At 39.0% G+C, this 7580-nt stretch overlaps 1 pseudogene; it reads right to left on the reverse strand.

Annotated features, from left to right (window-relative positions):
- Positions 1 to 356: 356 nt before the first annotated feature.
- Positions 357 to 1098, reverse strand: LOC129655859 (voltage-dependent anion-selective channel protein 2-like; annotated as a pseudogene).
- Between the last annotated feature and the right edge of the window lie 6482 nt (positions 1099 to 7580).

Genomic DNA, 7580 nt, shown 5'->3' on the forward strand with positions numbered 1-7580 from the left:
TAATTTCTTCATTGACTAAATAATACATAGGTGACTGGAACACTGCAGCCTTGGCAACTAGATAGATAATTTCTATTTAGCTAGATAGCCAGTTTACTTAAAATTGTCCACACTTCTAAAATACAGTTCTTTTGTAGATTATCCTTTGTTTTGATGACTGGGTATCAGGAGAGGGAGAACAAAGCCTACTGGTCACAGGGGAATTGTATCAAGATCCATCTTCTGATATCTCTTCCTAGAGGTTTCTACATTTAGATAAACCTCCCACCCCAGAGAAACTCCAAGTTTATGGCCTCCAACAGTAACGCTCTTCCTGTTTACCAGAAGACACGGCAGCTTCACACCAGATACACTGTCTAAATGAAGCTCATTCCATTTGAACCAGAATTGTTGACTTTTGCAAAAACAGAAGTAATGGGATCCAACTGACATTTAGCTGGAATACCCAAATGAGTGCAGCTGATGCCTAATATCCAAGCAACATTCACTTGACTGTCAAGATCTTCGTATTCTTTTTGTTAAGTGGATCCTCCAAATTCTGTCCCCTGAATCACTCCCTAGCATGCAGCTGGAAGTCCCCAGTCATGTAATGCACTGCCAAGTTATTCCTTGTCAGGTTGGATTTGGCACTGTACCAGGTCATGGGCTGGAACCCAGCAAGCCAGCCCTCACAGTCAAAACAGCCCTCACCGTCAAAGATAGCTGAACTATGGATTGCAGGTCCAGCAAAACCCAGGTTAATGTCACAACCAAGGTTTATTGACTCTCTCTTGTAAGAAAATTGATTTTACCATTTTTATTTACCATGTTAGTGAGAGAAGGTAGTACCACACTCAGATCCAAGCCTTCACAAATCTGGCCTTCATTTTAATTCAAGTCTGCTCTCAGAGTGTTATCAGTGTTGCACTGTTCTGTGGTAGATCATACAGTATAGGTATTTGGTTCTAAGTTGTCAGGAACTTGACCCGTGTCTGTGTTAGATGATCCAAATGTTGAGAATGATTTTGTTTTCACATCCAGACAACCCCAAACCAGTCCTCCCTTGAAAATGTCTCTGGCAGATTTTCCGGTGTCACCTCATGACAGAGGAGTACACATCGTTTACACACAGCTCAGTGTGTAGGTCTCAATGGCAAGACTGTGAGAAGAAGTCGTCTGGTGTCTACCGAGGGCGAGCTGCAGCCACAGCTGAGGCCATGGGCTTGTTACAGGTTGGGCGGCAGCTGTCCTGGCTGGAGGGTGAAGTGAAAGCCTTGTGGTTGCTCTTGGCTAAACCTGATTTGTACGGTAGTTGGCCAGCCACTATTCATGTACAGTTGACCCTTGAACTATGTGTGGGTTGTGGGCCAACTCTCCTCACAGTCTAAAATCTACATATAAATTATAGTTGATCATCTGTAACCATAGTACCTCCATATCTGAGGTTCCTCTGTGTTTGTGGCCAACATCTGCAGATTCAATGAGTCACAAATTGTGTAGTCTATATTATTTAATATTGGCAAAGAAAATCCATGTGTAAGTGGACCAGTCTAGTTCAAACCTGCTTTGTTCCAGGGCCAATTGCATTTCCCTCCCTAGTATCTTCTCTTTTTTTCACTTCTTTATTAACTTTTTGTTCCTTATTAGCTCATTCCTAATTTTCCTTACTTCTTATTTATTTTTCATTTCTCTACTTATTTTTGTTACTTCTTGCCTTATTTCACTCTCCTCATGTCAAGGTGTTGCTGAACCAAGATTGAGTCTTATGCCTTGTGTGCAGAAAAACCTGTCTACTGACACAGGGTTGTGGTGAAGGAAAGTGCAGCATTTACTGTAGGTGACAGCAATCATGAGTTCATTTTCTAAGTCTGTCTCTTCCTATTTTGTAAATATGTTCATTTGTATAATTTCTTTTTAGATTCCACATATAAGGGATATGATACTTCTTCTCTGTCTGACTTACATCACTCAGTATGACACTCTCTAGGTCCATCCATGTTGCTGAAAATGGCATTATTTCATTCTTTATAATGGGCGAGTAATATTCCATTGTGTGTGTGTGTGTGTGTGTATGTATGACATCTTATATATATATATATCACATATCTATATCAATATATATGGATCACATTTTCTTTATCCATTCCTCTGTGGATGGACATTTATCTTTTTTCCATGTCTTTCCAACATTGTGTAGTCTTGGCTCCTTTATCGTAGATTAATTTAATCTGATTAATTAGATAGACTATAGGTGCATGAGCTTATTTCTTGGTTTTCTATCCTGTTCCATTGAGCTAAATTTCTATTTTTGTGCCACTACCATACTGTTTTGATGACTGTAGCTTTGTAGTATAGTCTGAAATCAGGGAGCTTGATTCCTACAGTTCCATTTTTCTTTTTTCAAGATTTCTTTGGCTATTTGGGGTCTTATGTGTTTCCACATAAATTTTGAGACTTTTTTTGGTTCTAGTTCTGTGAAAACTGTCATTGGTAATTTGACAGGGGTTGCTTTGAATCTGTAGATTTCCTTGGGTAGTGTAGTCGTTTTGACAATACTGATTCTTCCAATCCACGATCATGGTGTATCTTTCCATCTGTTTATGTCATCTTTGATCTTTTTCATCAGAATCTTATAGTTTTTGAAACACAGGTTTTTGTCTCCTTAGGTAGGTTTATTCCTAGGTATGTTATTCTTTTTGATGCAATGATAAATGGAGTTGCTTCTTGAATTTCTCTTTTTGATCTTTCGCTGTTAGTGTATAAAAATACAATAGATTTCTGTGTATTAATTTTGTAGTCTGCAACTTTACCAAATTCATTGATGAGCTCTAGTAGTTTTCTGGTAGCATCTTTAGGATCTTCTATGCATACTATCATGTCTTCTGTAAACATTGACAGTTCAACTTCTTCTTTTCCATTTTGGATTCCCTTTACTTCTTTTTCTTCTCTGATCGCTATAGCTAACTTCCAAACCTGTGCTGAATAAAAGTGGTGAGAATGGACATCCTTGTCCTGTCTTGTCTTGTTCCTGATCTCAGAGGGAATGCTTTTAGCTTTTCACCACTGAGTATGATGCTAGCTCTAATTCAAGAAAATTAGAGATAGCAGGGGAACATTTCATGCAAAGTTGGGCTCAATAAAGGACAGAAATGGTATGGACCTAACAGAAGCAGAAGATATTAAGAAGAGGAGGCAAGGACACACAGAAGAAGTATACAGAAAAGATCTTCATGACTCAGATAACCACGATGGTGTGATCACTCACCTAGACCCAGACATCCTGGAATGTGAAGTCAAGTGGGCCTTAGAAAGCACCACTATGAGCAAAGCTAGTGGAGGTGATGGAATTTCAGTTCAGCTATTTCAAATCCTAAAAGATGATGCTGTGGAACTGCTGACTTAATCCATCAGCAAATTTGGAAAACTCAGCAGTGGCCACAGGACTGGAAAAGGGCAGTGTTCATTCCAATCCCAAAGAAAGGCAATGCCAAAGAATGCTCAAACTACCACCTAATTGCCCCCATCTCACATGCTAGTAAAGTAATGCTCAAAATTCTCCAAGCCAGGCTTCAACAATACGTGAACCATGAACTTCCAGATGTTCAAGATGGATTTAGAAAAGGCAGAGGAACCAGAGATAAAATTGCCAATATCTGTTGGATCATTGAAAAAGCAAGAGAGTTCCAGAAAAATATCTATTTCTGCTTTATTGACTATGCCAAAGCCTTTGACTGTGTGGATCATAATAAACTGTGGAAAATTCTTCAAGAGATGAGAATACCAGACCACCTGACCTGCCTCTTGAGAAATCTGTATGCAGGCCAGGAATCAACAGTTAGAACTGGACATGGAAGAACAGACTGGTTCCAAATAGGAAAAGGAGTACATCGAGGCTGCATATTGTCACCCTGCTTATTTAACTTATATGCAGAATATGTCATGAGAAATGCTGAGCTGAATGAAGCACAAGCTAGAATCAAGATTGCCGGGAGAAATATCAATAACCTCAGACATGAAGATGACATCACTCATGGCAGAAAGTGAAGAAGAACCAAAGAGCCTCTTGATGAAAGTGAAAGAGGAGAGTGAAAAAGTTGGCTTAAAACTCAACATTCAGAAAACTAAGATCATGGCATCTGGTCCCATCCCTTCATGGCAAATAGATGCAGAAACAGTGGAAACAGTGTCAGACTTTATTTTTTGGGGCTCCAAAATCACTGCAGATGGTGACTGCAGCCATGAAATTATAAGACGCTTACTCCTTGTAAGGAAAGTTATGACTAACCTAGATTGCATATTAAAAAGCAGAGATGTTACTTTGCCAGCAAAGGTCCATCTAGTCACGGCTACGGTTTTTCCAGTAGTCATGTGTGGATGTGAGATTTGGACTATAAAGAAAGCTGAGCACTGAAGAATTAATGCTTTTGAACTATGGTGTTAGACAAGACTCTTGAGAGTCCCTTGGACTGCAAGGAGATCCAACCAGTCCATTCTAAAGGAGATCAGTCCTGAATATTCATTGGAAGGACTGATGCTGAAGCTGAAACTCCAATACTTTGGCCACCTGATGCGAACTGACTTCTTGGAAAAGACCCTGATGCTGGGAAAGATTGAAGGTTGGAGGAGAAGGGGATGACAGAGGATGAGATGGTTGGATGGCATCAGTGACTCAATGGACATGAGTTTGAGTAAACTCTGGGAGTTGGTGATGGACAGGGAGGCTTGGCGTGCTGCAGTCCATGGGGTTGCAAAGAGTTGGGCACGACTGAGAGACTGAACTGAACTGCTGATGGTAGCTGTAGGTTTGTCATATATGGCTTTTATTATGTTTAGCTATGTACCCTCTAGGCCCACTTTCTGGAGCATTTTATCATAAATGGGTGTTGAGTTTTTCAACAGCCTTTTCTGCATCTATTGAGATGATCATGTGGTATTATTCAAATTGTTGATATGGTGTATCACATTAACTGATTTGTGGTTGTTGAAAGTTCCTTGCATCCCTGGGATGAATCCCACTTGATCATGGTATGATCTTTTTAATGTATTGTTGGATACAGATTGCTAGTATTTTGTTGAGGATTTTTACATCTATCTTCATCAGTGATATTAGCCTGTAATTTTCTTTTTTTGTGGTATCTTTGTCTGGTTTTGGTATCAGGGTGATGGTGGCCTCATGAAATGAATTGGGAAGTTTTCTTTTCTCTGCAACTTTTTGGAACAGTTTCAGAGGGATAAAGGTTTGATAACTCTTCCCTAAATGTTTGATAAAATTTACCCGTGAAGCTGTCAGGTCGTAGACTTTTATTTGTTGGGAAGTTTTCAATCACGGTTTCAATTTCAGCGCTTGGTCTGTTCATATATTTTCTATGTCTTACTGGTTCAGTCTTGGGAGACTGTACCCTTCTAAGAACTTGTCCATTTCTACAGGTTGTCCATTTTATTGGCATACAGTTGTTCACAGTAGTCTGTTATTCTCGGTATTTCTATGGAGTTATTTGTAACTTAACCGTTTTCATTTCTAATTTAACTGATCTGAGTCCTCTCCCTTTTTTTCTTGAGTCTGGCTAAAGGTTTATCAGTCTTGTTTATCTATTCAGAGAAGCGGCTTTTAGTTTCATCAATCTTTGCAATTGTTTTCTTTGCCTCTATTTCATTTATTTCTACTCTGTTATTTATGATTTCCTTCCTTCTACTAATTTTAGGTTTTGTTTGTTCTTCTTTCTCTAGTTGTTTTAGGTGTGAGGTTAAGTTGTTTATTTCAAATGTTTCTTGAGGTAAGATTGTATTGCTATAAACTTCTTTCTTCGAGCTGCTTTTGCTGCATCCTGTAAGTTTTGGACCATTTAGCTTTTGTTTTATTTTTTCTCTAGGCATTTTTTTATTCCTTCAGTGATCCAGTGGTTGTTTAGTAGCATGCTGTTTAGCCACCACAAGTTTGTATTTCTCAGGGTTTTTTTCTTGTGTTTTATTTCTAATCTCATAGTGCTGTCATCAGAAAAGATGCTTGAGATGATTTTGATTCTCTTAAATTTACCAAGGCTCACCTTGTGGCTCTATAAATATCAATTACGTTCAACTTAGGAACCAGAGATTAAATAGCTAACATCTGTTGGATCATAGAAAAAGCAAGAGAATTACAAAAAAACATGTACTTCTGCTTTACTGACTATGCTAAAGCCTTTGCTGTGTGGATGAAACAGACTGTGGAAAATTCTTAAAGAGATCGGAATACCAGCCCACCTTACCTGCCTCTTGAGAAATCTGTTTGCAGGTTAAAATGCAACTGTTAGAACCGGACATGGAACAATGGACTTGTTCAAAATTGGGAAAGGTGTGCATCATGGCTGTATATTGTTACCCTGCTTATTTAACTTATATGCAGAGTACCTCATGTGAAATGCCGGGCTGGATGAAGTGCAAGCTGGTATCAAGACTGCTGGAAGAAATATCAATAACCTCAGATATGCAGAAACATCACTCTTATGGCCAAAAGCAAAGAGAAACTAAAGAGCTTCTGGATGAAAGTAAAAGAGGAGAGTGAAAAAGCTGGCTTTAAACTCAACATTCCAGAAATAAAGATCATGGCATCCATTCCATCACTTCGTGGCAAATATGGGGAAACAAAGGAAACCGTGAGAGACTTTATTTTTTTTCTTGGGCTCCAAAATCATTGCAGATGGTGACTGCAGCCATGAAATTAAAAGATGCTTAGAAAAAAAGCTATGACCAACCTAGACAGCATATTAGTAAGCAGAGACATTACTTTGCAGATGAAGGTGCATCTAGTCAAGGCTATGGTTTTTCCAGTAGTCATGTATGGATGTGAGAGTTGGACCATAAAGAAAGCTGAGTACTTAAGAATTGATGCTTTTGAAGTGTAGTGTTGGAGAAGACTTTTGGGAGTCCCTTGGACTGCAAGGGGATCCAACCAGTCAATCCTAAAGGAAATCAATCCTGAATATTCATTGAAAGGACTGATGCTGAAGCTGAAGTTCCTATACTTTGGCCACCTGATGCAAAGAACTGACTCATTGGAAAAGTCCCCAATACTGGGAAAGATTGAAGGCGGGAGGAGAAGGGAACGACAGAGGGCAAGATGTTTGCATGTCATCACTGACTCAATGGACATGAGTTTGAACAATCTCTGGGAAATGGTGAAGGACAGGGAAGCCTGGCTTGCTGAAGTCCATGTGGTCTTAAAGAGTTGGACAGGACCGAGTGACTGAAGAACAACAATGAACATGACAATAAAAAGAGAGCAGGGATGGTATAGTATTATCAGATAAATTAGACTTAAAAATTTGTAAGAGGCAAAGTACATTATATATTAACAATGGTTCAATATGGCAAGAAGATAGAGCAATTATAAACATTTATGCAACTAAAAACAGACCTTCAAAATATATAAAGCAAAGATGGACATCACTGAAAGAAGAGATAGTGTATAATAAGCACATAACCCCAAAGGGAAAGGGGTGGGAGACTTTTCGCAAAACTGTAACAGTCCGCGAATTCTTCTTCTAAAGAGTGAAGGAGCTTTCCCTTATGTTTCTCTCCTTCCATGAGCTTCTTGGAATGAAGTATTCTCTGCCAAGTTGAGA

Source organism: Bubalus kerabau, chromosome 6, assembly GCF_029407905.1.
Source record: "Bubalus kerabau isolate K-KA32 ecotype Philippines breed swamp buffalo chromosome 6, PCC_UOA_SB_1v2, whole genome shotgun sequence".
NCBI classification, from domain to species: domain Eukaryota; kingdom Metazoa; phylum Chordata; class Mammalia; order Artiodactyla; family Bovidae; genus Bubalus; species Bubalus kerabau.